This window comes from Ictidomys tridecemlineatus, chromosome 3 (genome assembly GCF_052094955.1).
Source record: "Ictidomys tridecemlineatus isolate mIctTri1 chromosome 3, mIctTri1.hap1, whole genome shotgun sequence".
Taxonomy (NCBI): domain Eukaryota; kingdom Metazoa; phylum Chordata; class Mammalia; order Rodentia; family Sciuridae; genus Ictidomys; species Ictidomys tridecemlineatus.
Genome location: NC_135479.1, coordinates 141,544,372 through 141,557,302, shown reverse-complemented (window position 1 = coordinate 141,557,302; position 12,931 = coordinate 141,544,372). Strand labels below are relative to the sequence as shown.

Here is a 12,931-nt window from a genome sequence, read left to right as displayed (position 1 = left end):
TTTTTTAGGGATTGGCTAGATTCACTTAGCATAATCTGCTTTAATGTCATCCATTTCCCTCCAAATTCTATGATTTTGTCATTTTTTAATGCAGAGTAATACTCCATTGTGTATAAATGCCACATTTTTTTATCCATTCGTCCATTAAAGGGCATCTAGGTTGCTTCCACAGTCTTGCTATTGTGAATTGTGCTGCTATGAACATCGATGTGGCAGTATCCCTGTAGTATGCTCTTTTAAGGTCTTCAGGGAATAGTCCGAGAAGGGCAATAGCAGGGTCAAATGGTGGTTCCATTCCCAGCTTTCCCAGGAATCTCCACACTGCTTTCCAAATTGGCTGCACCAATTTGCAGCCCCACCAACAATGTACAAGTGTACCCTTTTCCCCACATCCTCACCAGCACTTGTTGTTGTTTGACTTCATGATGGCTGCCAATCTTACTGGAGTGAGATGGTATCTTAGGGTGGTTTTCATTTGCATTTCTCTGACTGCTAGAGATGGTGAGCATTTTTTCATGTACTTGTTGATTGATTGTATGTCCTCCTCTGAGAAGTGTGTGTTTAGGTCCTTGGCCCATTTGTTGATTGGGTTATTTGTTATCTTATTGTCTAATTTTTTGAGTTCTTTATATACTCTGGATATTAGGGCTCTATCTGAAGTGTGAGGAGTAAAGATTTGTTCCCATGATGTAGGCTCCCTATTTACCTCTCTTATTGTTTCTTTTGCTGAGAAAAAAACTTTTTAGTTGATTCTAGATATTAACTCTTGTGCTATGGGTGTCCTATTGAGGAATTTGGAACCCGACCCCACAGTATTTAGGTGGTAGCCAACTTTTTCTTCTATCAGATGCCTTGTCTCTGATTTGATATCAAGCTCCTTGATCCACTTTGAGTTAACTTTTATGCATGGTGAGAGAAAGGGATTCAGTTTCATTTTGTTGCATATGGATTTCCAGTTCTCCCAACACCATTTGTTGAAGATGCTATCCTTCCTCCATTGCATGCTTTTAGCCCCTTTATCAAATATAAGAAAGTTGTAGTTTTATGGGTTGTTTTCTGTGTCCTCTATTCTGTACCATTGGTCCACCCGCCTGTTTTGGTACCAGTACCATGCTGTTTTTGTTACTATTGCTCTGTAGTATAGTTTGAAGTCTGGTATCGCTATACCGCCTGATTCACACTTCCTGCTTAGCATTGTTTTTGCTATTCTGAGTCTCTTATAGTTCCATATGAATTTCATGATTGCTTTCTCTATTTCTACAAGAAATGCCGTTGGGATTTTGATTGGCATTGCATTAAACCTACAGAGAACTTTTGATAATATCGCCTTTTGATGATGTTAGTTCTGCCTATCCATGAACAGGGTATATTTTTCTATCTTCTAAGATCTTCTTCAATTTCTCTCTTTAGTGTTCTGTATTTTTCATTGTATAAGTCTTTCACCTCTTTTGTTAGGTTGATTCCCAAGTATTTTATTCTTTTTGAGGATATTGTGAATGGAATGATTGTCCTCATTTCCATTTCAGAGGATTTGTCGCTGATATATAGGAATGCCTTTGATTTATGCGTGTTGATTTTATATCCTGCCACTTTGCTGAATTAATTTATTAGCTCTAATAGTTTCTTTGTAGACCCTTTTGGGTCTGCTAGGTATAGAATCATGTCATCTGCAAATAGTGATAATTTAAGTTCTTCTTTTCCTATTTTTATGCCTTTAATTTCTTTCATCTGTCTAATTGCTCTGGCCAGTGTCTCGAGAACTATGTTGAACAGAAGTGGTGAGAGAAGGCATCCCTGTCTTGTTCCAGATTTTAGAGGGAATGCCTTCAATTTTTCTCCATTCAGAATGATGCTAGCCTGAGGCTTAGCATAGATTGCTTTTACAATGTTGAGGTATGTTCCTGTTATCCCTAGTTTTTCAAGAGTTTTGAACATAAAGGGATGCTGTACCTTCTCGAATGCTTTTTCCGCATCTATCGAGATGATCATATGGTTCTTGTTTTTAAGTCTATTGATGTGGTGAATAACATTTATTGATTTCCGTATATTGAACCAGCCTTGCATCCCAGGGATGAATCCTACTTGATCATGGTGCACAATTTTTTTGATATGTTTTTGTATTAGATTCACCAGAATTTTATTGAGGATTTTTGCATCTAGGTTCATTAGAGATATTGGTCTGTAGTTTTCTTTCTTTGAAGTGTCTTTGTCTGGTTTAGGAATCAAGGTGATGTTGGCCTCATAGAATGAATTTGGAAGTTCTCCCTCTTTTTCTATTTCCTGAAATTGCTTGAAAAGTATTGGTATTAGTTCCTCTTTAAAGGTTTTGTAAAACTCTGCTGTATACCCATCCGGTCCTGGGCTTTTCTTAGATGGTAATATTTTGATGGTTTCTTCTATTTCCTCAATTGATATTGGTCTGTTTAGGTTGTCTATGTCCTCCTGACTCAATCTGGGCAGATTATATGATTTAAGAAATTTATCTATGCCTTCACTATCTTCTATTTTATTGGAGTATAAGGATTCAAAATAATTTCTGAATATCTTCTGTATTTCTGAAGAGTCTGTTGTGATATTGCCTTTTCATCCCGTATGCTAGTAATTTGAGTTCTCTCTCTTCTTCTCTTCGTTAGCATGGCTAAGGGTCTGTCTATTTTATTTATTTTTTCAAAGAACCAACTTTTAGTTTTGTCAATTTTTTCAATTGTTTCTTTTGTTTCAATTTCATTAATTTCAGCTCTGATTTTAATTATTTCTTGCCTTCTATTTCTTTTGCTGTTGTTTTGCTCTTCTTTTTCTAGGATTTTGAGATGAAGTATGAGATCATTTATTTGTTGGTTTTTTCTTTTTTTTAAGGAATGAACTCCAAGCAATGAATTTTCCTCTTAGAACTGCTTTCAATGTGTCCCATAGATTCCGATATGTTGTGTCTGTGTTTTCATTTAACTCTAGGAAGTTTTTAATTTCCTCCTTGATGTCTTCTAAAACCCATTGATCATTCAGTAACCTATTGTTCATTCTCCAAGTGATGCATGATTTTTCCGTCCTTCTTTTATCGTTGATTTTCAGTTTCATTCCATTACGATCAGATAAGATGCATGGAATTATCTCTACTCCTTTATATTGTCTAAGAGTTGCCTTGTGACATAATATATGATCTATTTTTGAGAAGGATCCATGTGCTGCTGAGAAAAAAGTGTAACTGCTTGATGTTGGGTGGTATATTCTATATATGTCAATTAAGTCTAGGTTGTTAATTTTGTTATTGAGTTCTATAGTTTCCTTATTCAACTTTTGTTTGGAAGATCTGTCCAGTGGTGAGAGAGGTTTGTTGAAGTCTCCCATGATTATTGTATGGTGGTCTATTAGACTCTTGAACTTGAGAAGAGTTTGCTTGGTGAACATAGCTGCACCAATGTTTGGGGCATATATATTTATGATTGTTATGTCTTGTTGGTGTATGGTTCCCTTGAGCAGTATGTAGTGTCCTTCTTTATCCCTTTTGATTAACTTTGGCTTTAAATCTATTTTATTTGATATGAGTATGGACACTCCTGCTTGTTTCCACAGTCCATATGAATGGTATGATTTTTCCCAACCTTTCACTTTCAGTCTATGTATATCTTTTTCTATCAGATGTGTCTCCTGTAGGCAGCATATTGTTGGGTCTTGTTTTGTGATCCATTCAACTAGCCTGTGTCTCTTAATTGGTGAGTTTAAGCCATTAACATTTAGGGTTATTATTGAGATATGGTTTGTTCTTGCAGCCATATTTGTTTATTAATGTTACTAAACCTAATTTGTTTTCCTCTTTGATTATTTTCCCCCCTTTACTGTCCTACCTCCCACTGTTGGTTTTCATTGTTATTTTCCATTTCCTCTTCCTGTAATGTTTTGCCAAGGATTTTTTGAAGAGATGGCTTTCTAGCTGCAAATTCTTTTAACTTTTGTTTATCTTGGAAGGTTTTAATTTCATCTTCCATCCTGAAGCTTAATTTCGCCGGATACATGATTCTTGGTTGGAACCCATTTTTTTTCAGTGTTTGAAATATGTTATTCCAGGATCTTCTAGCTTTAAGAGTCTGTGTTGAGAGATCAGCTGTTATCCTGATTGGTTTACCCCTAAATGTAATCTGCTTCCTTTCTCTTGTAGCTTTTAAAATTCTCTCCTTATTCTGTATGTTGGGCACCTTCATTATAGTGTGTCTAGGTGTGGATCTCTTATGATTTTGTACATTCAGCGTCCTGTAGGCTTCTAGGATTTGTGATTCTGTCTCATTCTTCAAGTCTGGGAAGTTTTCTCGTTTATTTCATTGAATAGATTGTTTATTCCTTTGGTTTGGAGCTCTGTGCCTTCCTGTATCCCAATGACTCTTAAGTTCGGTCTCTTAATGTTATCCCATAATTCTTGGATGTTCTGCTCATGGTTTCTTAGCAGTCTTGCTGAGCTGTCTTTGTTCTTTTCAAGTTGAAATACTTTGTCTTCATTGTCTGATGTTCTATCTTCTAAGTGATCTACTCTTCTGGTAGTATTCTCAATTGAGTTTTTAAGTTGGTTTATTGCTTCCTGCATTTCTAGGATTTCTATTTGTTTGTTTTGTATTACCTCTATCTCCCTGTGTAATTGATCTTTTGCTTCCTGGATTTGTTTATGTAATTCCTTGTCAAAGTGATCTTTCATTGTCTGATTTTGCTGTCTCATGTCTTCCTTGAGACTCCAGATCATCTGAAGCATGTATATCCTGAATTCTTTATCTGACATTCCATCTGTTGCAGCTATTACCTCTTCTAGAGTTGAGTTGACCTGCATTGCTTGTGGTCCTTTCTTTCCTTGTCTTTTCATACTGCTCGCGTTTCTTTCTGCTTGGTGAAACTGTTGTGTTTTTGAAATTTTCCCTCTATTTATTTATATTGCTCTTGTATAGTTGAAAAATCTCCTTTGAAGGGCTGGTAGTGGTTGTGCTCCTCCTCCAATTGGGGTGATCTGTCTACCACGCTGGCGGGTCGCTAGGTCTGCTCTGCCAGTCGGTCGCAGGTCTGCCCCCCCTGCGGGCGCAGGTGGCGGCTCTGCTCTGCCCCCACTCCAATTGTGGTGACGTGACTACCATGCCCTCAAGTCGTTGGGCCTGATCCAGATGCGGGCGGTGGCTCTGCTTGGCCCCTACTCCAATTGGTGTGACATGTCTACCATGCTGGCAGGCCTCTGGGCCTGTTCCACCGGTGGATCGCAGGTCCACCTACCTTGCGGGGGCGGGGGGGCAGGGGCGGCTCCGCCTCTCAGCAGGCCGCTGGGCCTGATCTGCCGGTGGTCACAGTTCCGCCTACCTTTCAGGCATGGCGGGAGGGGGCGGCTCTGCCCCTCAGCAGGCCGCTGGACCTGTTCTGTTGGTGTGTCACAGGTCCGCCTACCCTACAGGCGCATGGGGCAGCTCTGCCACTCCGCAGGTTGCTGGGCCTGACCTGCTGGTGGGTCGCAGGTCCGCCTACCTTGCAGGTGCGGGGAAGGGGGTGGCTCCACCCTTCAGCAGGCCGCTGGGCCTGATCTGCTGGTGGTCAGAGTTCTGCCTACCTTGCAGGCGTGGGGGGAGGAGGTGGCTCTGTCCCTCAGCAGGCCGTTGGACCTGTTCTGCTGGTGTGTCGCAGGTCCGCCTACCCTGAAGGTGCGTGGGGCAGCTCTGCCACTCCACAGGTTGCTGGGCCTGACCTGCTGGTGGGTCTCAAGTCCGCCTACCTTGCAGGTGCGGGGGGAGGGGGCGGCTCCGCCCCTCAGCAGCCTGCTGTGCCTGATCTGCTGGTGGTCACAGTTCTACCTACCTTGCAGGTACGGGGGGAGGGGTGGCTCTGTCCCTCAGCAGGCCGCTGGAACTGTTCTGCTGGTGTGTCGCAGGTCTGCCTACCCTGCAGGCGCATGGGGCAGGTCTGCCACTCTGAAGGTTGCTGGGCCTGACCTGCTGGTCTCTCTTGGTCTCTTTCCTCTATGACTCCTTCGTGTCCTTCCAAACCTGTGCCCTCTCAACCCGGCAACTCTGTTATCCATTCAGGCTCAAGGTCAAAGAGAGTCCCCAATACATAAATACAGGGAAATTCTAGAAAACTTCCTCCAATGCCCAATTAATATCACTGAGGAACCTCTAGACCAACCTGATTACACCTGGTTCACTGATGGCATCCTTTATGCATTGGGGGATTAGAAAAGCTGGATATGCCATAGTGTCCCTATCATGAGTAATAGAAACCAATCCCCTGCCTGAAAATACCACCAACCAATAGGCTGAGCTGGTAGCTGCAATGCAAGCCTGCGAATTGGCAGCAGGGAAAAATCTTACATTTTATACTGATTCCCAATATGTTTTCCACATTCTTTTATCTTGTGCAGCAATTTGGAAGGAGAGAGGTCTCCTGAACTCAAAGGGTACCTCTATAACCAATTCCACATACATCACCCAGCTACTACAAGCCTCCTAGCTTCCTAAAAAACTTGGAGTCGTCCATTGCAGATCACACCAAAATGACTCCTCCCTGGTCACACAGGGGAATTTAAAAGCAGATCACGCAGCCAGGTCAGCCACCCTTTCAGACCTCACTGGATCTCTCATTGCCATGTGCTCTCCATCATTACCCAATAACGAAGACCCACCTAAACATGCCCTCTTTACTTACCTCCACTCCATTTTCTACACCAGTCTGCAGGCTCTCAAAGCCTTTCTCCACTCTTTCTTTACTCTGACTCCCCAGGATAAAGAAGTGATACAGCAAATCACAGCCTCATGCCAGATATGCAAAAGCGTGAATTCCAATACATCTTTAAAACCCAGAACCTTCCCTTCTCATCAGGCTAGGGGCCATATTCCTGGGACAGACTGGCAAATCGACTTTACCAACATGCCCAGAGTACAAAAACTTCAAATACATAATAGTTTTAATAGACACATTCTCGGGTTGGGTAGAGGCCTTCCCCCTCAAATAAGCAGGCTACCACAATTGCTAACATCCTCCTAACTGAAGTAATCCCTTGGTTTGGGATGCCTGCTTCAATCCAATCTGACAATGGGCCTGAGTTTGTCTCTCAAGGAACCCAGAATGTGGCAAAGACATTGTCCATCCCATGGCACCTTCATTGTCCCTATCGCCCCCAAGCCTCAGGTAAGGTTGAGCAAGCCAACCACACAATGAAAGACATCATAATAAAACTATCTTTAGAGACTCATTTAGATTGGGTTAAACTCCTCCTTCTTTCCCTACTATGCATGAGAGCTTTACCAAAAAAGCCATTCCTTGCTTACCCCTTTGAGATAATGTATGGTCGTCCCCTTCTCCCCCCGGGAATCTCACTACAGCCTTGGCCCCTCCCCGACCAATATGTTCTTCCCCTCCTCTTTCTTATATGCTCTGAGCTATGCCCAGATCCAGAGACCTCAGCTGCCTCCTTTCTGCTCAAACCTGGAGAATGGGTCTACTTTTCTTCCCCAGGGGAAAGATCCCCCGTAACCCCAAAATGGAAAGGGCCATTACAGGTAGTCCTGTGTACACCCAATACTGCAAAACTCCAACAGGAAGGAAAGAAACTAACCCCCTGGATTCACATTTCTAGGTTAAAACCAGTGACAAGCCCTCCGGAGGACAATCCAACCACAGCTCCCAACCTTGCAGGACCCCCACAATCACCCAGATTTAACTGTGAGATATCCCCAGATAACCTTCTCAAGCTCTGTTTTTCACAGTCACGCACCACCCTTCATACATAAGAATGGTCCTCCTGATAGGATCTAGGAACCCACAGCAACACAGTACACCCACACCCTTTTTAGAAAGCAGCAATTGGCACAACAATCCTATTGGGACCTCTTCACAAACCCCATCAGCCACTAGATTCTCCCGATACTGGGACCTCTATATGGGATCTTTTTATTCTGTGTCTTCCTTCCTTGCATTTTAAAATTCCTTCAAGGACAAATTAACAAAATCTCTAACCAAACTTTCAATCAGCTCTTCCTCAGGTATTACCAGCTACTTGCCAACAAGCCAGACGACATGCACATTTAGTCATCCCAAGAAACCTCCATCAAGTGCTGAAAGATGAAGATACTGAATGACAACTCCACTGAAGGGCCATCTCTACCCCACCATGCCAAAGAAATAAGCCCTTAGTTTTCAGCTTTATGTTCTTCTCCTGGGCATAGGCTTTTTTCTACCAGCCCTACAGACTGGATGACATGCCAGAAATTAATGCTGTTTCTTTTCATAGTTGCATGGCACATTCATGGACTTCTCCCCAGAGGAAATCCATGCCTTCAGTGCATGGATATGGGGCCTCCTGACCCTTCTTCTCCAACCAACTGACCTTCCTCCCTCCCTCTAAATGACGCCCCTACTCAGCAGGAAGTAGCCAGATGGAGTGGGACACCCCCAAACCAAACAATAAGGGAGGAATGGTGGTAAAGATGGCGCCTGGAGTGCTTCTCTTCCAGGAGCTCAAGAAAGATGGCACCCGGAGCACTTCTCTTCCAGGAACTCAAGTCCATGACATACTGAATGACGCATGAACCATCACCTCCAATCCCTGTGAATGACGCGACCTTTGAATGGTGCATCTCTAATCCCTGAAGTGGCATGAACTCTCAGCCAATGAAGAAGTAACAGCCCACTCGCCTTGCTCCTTCTCATCCTGTGTTAAGCCCATAAATATCAATACCCTGTTCATGTTCGTTCTCCTACTCTTACTCTCTCTCCCCCTCCCCTCCCTCTCCCCCCTCTCCCCCCTCTCCCCCTCCCCTCCCTCTCCTCCCTCTCCCCCCTCTCCCCCCTCTCCTCTCTCTCCCCCCTCTCCTCCCTCTTCCCCCTCTCCTTTCTCTCTCCCTTCTCTTCTCTTCTCCTCTCCTCTCCTCTCCTCTCCTCTCCTCTCCTCTCCTCTCCTCTCCTCTCCTCTCCTCTTCTCTTCTCTCTCTCTCTCTCTCTCTCTCTCTCTCTCTCTCTCTCTCTCCTCCCTTCTCTTCTGCAACTGGCCACTACGATTCTGCTAATAAAATCTCAGACAGCTAAATGGTTGTTTGGGCTTGTTGAGTTTACGGAGCTTTTCCATCGTCCTTTACAGAAGCAATGTTTTCTTTTCTTCCTGTAGTTGGCTTGAGTGCACCCTCTGCAGAGGGAAATGCCTGCTGGGGATCTAAGAACTTTGATATCTCCCTTTTTCTTTTTCTCAAAACCCTGTCCTCATTATTAAATTGGCATTAATTGACTTTGAGGACAGGAACCAAACTTTCAGTTACAAATTTTGGCACCTGAGAGGGGACTGTAGAGGAGCCCCCACTCTACCTTCTTGGGGAAGCCTAGCACTCCAAACAACTGCATGCAGAGGGTTAACTTTTTGAAAGATGACTAATGGAAAGTTAGGAGATATGCCAGTGTGATTTGGATTGAACCTAACCAGAGGAGCTAATCCTGTAAGTAAAAGGAGGGACTGAGGGACTCACAGCAGCTGCTGAAGCCCCTCTCACTTTGGGGAACTCCCTCTTTTTTTCCCTGCACTGTAAGGATTGCTCCATCTCTGTCTACTTAAAAAAAGGGAACACCGAATGCAGTAAAATTGCACTTTTTTACACTTCTGGTTGCCCCTCTGTGAGAACATCTGGTCCACTCTTGGGAACATCTATGGTGCCACTGGTGTAGGAGTCATAATTAAATGGGAATTAGAAACTTGGGGAGATTTTTCTCTTATCTGGTCTGTTTTAAAAGTTCCTGTCTGTCAGCCATAGTGTGGAGCTCCTTTCTGTCTGTCTGTCCTGTGTCTTTGTTTATATATGTTTCTGGCCCTTTAAGACATGGGCAACAATGTGTTGATATCAACTGTGGAGTTTTTAAACATTGCAATGGAGATTTCACCTGCGAAAATCTACAAGGCCTTTACTATTGTGTTATGTGTGCACACTTGTGTTATGTGTTGTCAACAGATGAAAATAATGATGTCTTTATGAAAATTGGCAGATATATAGAGCACTCATGAAAATTTAAAAAATGGATCCAAATATCTTTGATTCACATGATTTAAATGGTTCAATTTAAATTGGGTAAACAGATGAAAGTAAAGATGTCTTTAAAATTAAGCTTACAAGTTTTTCTAGGTGTTCAAAAAAACTAATAAAATGTTGATGTCTATGAAATAATCTGCCTAAATTCAGAAATTTACAAGGATTGTTTAAAAAAGTAAACAGAAAAGGAGGTTAACATATGGAAAAGAGAAATTAGAAGGTTCTAGATATGGATTTAATAGAAGGAAAATGTATTTCTGGATAAGAGAGTATACGTAATTAAGTAAATAAGAGGGTTTAAGTAAGTGATAAAGCAGGTCTGTGTACGTTGACTATATAGGTTTAAGTAAGTTATAAAGAAGGTCTGTGTAAGTTGGTTATATATGTAAGTTTTTTGAGCAAGTAATCTTAAATAAATTAAAAATTATATAACTATGGTTAAACAACAACTGTTATTTTTCAACATTGTAATATGTTATTTCTTTAAGAGCTAAACTTGGTTAATATAAAAACATAAATGTGATTGTGGTGCTATTAATGTGTTCATATCTTCCAGGTATACAAGTCTGTAAGGTAGAAGCTTTAAAAGAGCATTATATCAAGCTGGTGTTCTAAAGTTCTATGGTAATTTTAGGCTTAAAAGAAAAACATATTGGAGATTTATTTATATCATTTGATGTTCTATAACTGGACCTGTTATCAATAAGATATGTAAAGTTTTATGTTACTTTTTACACTGAGGTACAATTTAATGTGTTTTTAAGTTAATGAGAGCCTAATCTGCGTAAAGGTTAATATTATAAAACACAAAAGTACTTTGTTACTTTTCTACAAAAGGTTAAAAGCTTTCAGCCTTTCTTTAATTCATGTTTTAGATGTGATATTATATTGTGTTAGCTAATATTCATTTTAACTTGAGCAAAAATTTATGTAAGCTTTGTAAAATGATGTTTAAAAAGCAAAGATCAGCTTCAGAACTAGAGCACTTTGCTTAAGATTTATGAAGAGCCCCGCCTTACCTGAGATAAGGCTCTGTGTCCCATCTTACTACATGTGAGAATGACTATGAAAAAAGAAGGCCAGATTTCAGTACATTTAAATTTGTGTCCAAAAGTTGGTTTTTGTCAAGATTACTAGGATCTCAAACAGCAGATATAATGTATAACTCAGCCAAAGTTCAAGGTAGCTATTACATGAACTAAATATGTTTTTACTCTTGTTAATTTTATTTTGTAGTTTTCTTATAAATGGTCTAAAGATTGCCTGTTAATGTTTTGCAGAGGTACTGATTTAAGAACACACAACCTGGGTTGATTTAAAATAATGAGTTATCACCTACAGGATAGAGAGATAGACATTAAAGCCCAGTACTCTTAATATAAGGCTGTTGAAATTTATTTTCTGGATGTTTAAGATTAAGATTTAAAATTAAAGTTAAATCAAAAGGGCCAAGAAAACGAATATTTGTCTCTTGCCTTCTGAGTCAGTCTGAATCCAGGGAACAGGGGACTTCTCTAAAGAGCTTTGCAACTCTGGGGCACATAACATCCCAATCAGGGAGATTAATGAGACCACTGGAGAACAGAAAGCCAATCAGTGCATTTTCTATGAAGAGGAGGGTCATCAGAGAAGGTAAACATCCATGATGCTTCCAAGGGAAGCCACGTGGTCAAGCAAGACCCATCCTAGCACAAATGGCACTAGCAGAACTGAGAAGCTGCTGTAAAGTTCCCCCAGGACTCCCATGGAACTTCATCTGACTGTTAACAATAGATAGAAACAAAAGTCAGTTTGACTGCTTCATCTTAAATATTTGGCAATGACAGTTAAAACCAAAACACAGTTATTCCTGGGCATTTTAAATAATAATAATAATTAAATGTAACTTAAGGTATACACCTTGTGTTAGCCCCCAAGAATAAGTAAACTGGAGACTACAAAAGAGATTCTTAGGCTCAGGAATTCCTGATAGCTATCAAAAGGAGCTTCCAGAGTAGTTTTTAGTTTAAGGCCTACAGATATTCCTAACCTACACAGATAGGCTCGGTGTTTGCTAGTATGATCATGCAGCCCTAAGTAACACAACTAAAGGTTTCTCTATTAGACACAGAGGTCATACTAGTAAAAGGATTTTGCAAGATCAGATGACATTAAATTATTAAACTGTGTCTTATGGGGAAGGACATCTGTAACACTAAAAGTTAAATGTTATGTTTACAGTCCTGATAACTGGGGATGTTAAAGCCTGATGAGGAAACTTCTATTATACAGCGATATGTTCCAGCTGCTGCAACATTTATTCAGTACTCATGGTTTTTGTTTCTCTCAAAAGCACCCTTCCCCAGATGACTTTACAACCTGTTCTTCTCAAACCAGACTTCAAACTGAATTGACTTCTAAAAGGGAATTCACGTCCCCCAAGTCGTCCCCCACGTTGTCGAGCCCCCTCACGTTCGACACCCCCTCTCAGCTCTGAAGCAGCCAGAACAACTGGCACCCCTTCTCCTTACAGCAATAAGGAGTTCCTAAAATTAGAGGGGGAATGAAGCCAGAAATAGATAGACAGTGTAGATAGGTAAATCGAGTCAGGTTGGATCTAGGAGTCCAATTTTGAATGAGTCTGGGAAGTTGAAGACTGTCCCCTGAGGGTTACTGGTTACTCTATCAAGATGTAGAGCCTGCCCAACTAGATCCTCAACTGAGGGAACCATGATTGGTTCCCAAGTTTCCAGACAAAGTGGGGAATGAGAAACAAGCCTCTACCTCAGAGCAAAGCCTGTCCAAGTAAGGGGGCATGGCCCTTGTCCTTGGAAAGACCTACAGAGCACTCCTAGGCACATACCCACCCTGCTGAGTTATTTACCTACAAATAACAGGAGAGATCTACGGAGGCAGGTGTCCCTGAC

At 41.4% G+C, this 12,931-nt stretch overlaps 1 pseudogene; it reads right to left on the bottom strand.

Moving 5' to 3' along the window:
- The window catches only part of LOC101978642 (TBC1 domain family member 9-like), a 93,638-nt pseudogene extending 87,728 nt beyond the window's left edge, over nt 1-5,910 (bottom strand).
- Nucleotides 5,911-12,931: the final 7,021 nt, after the last annotated feature.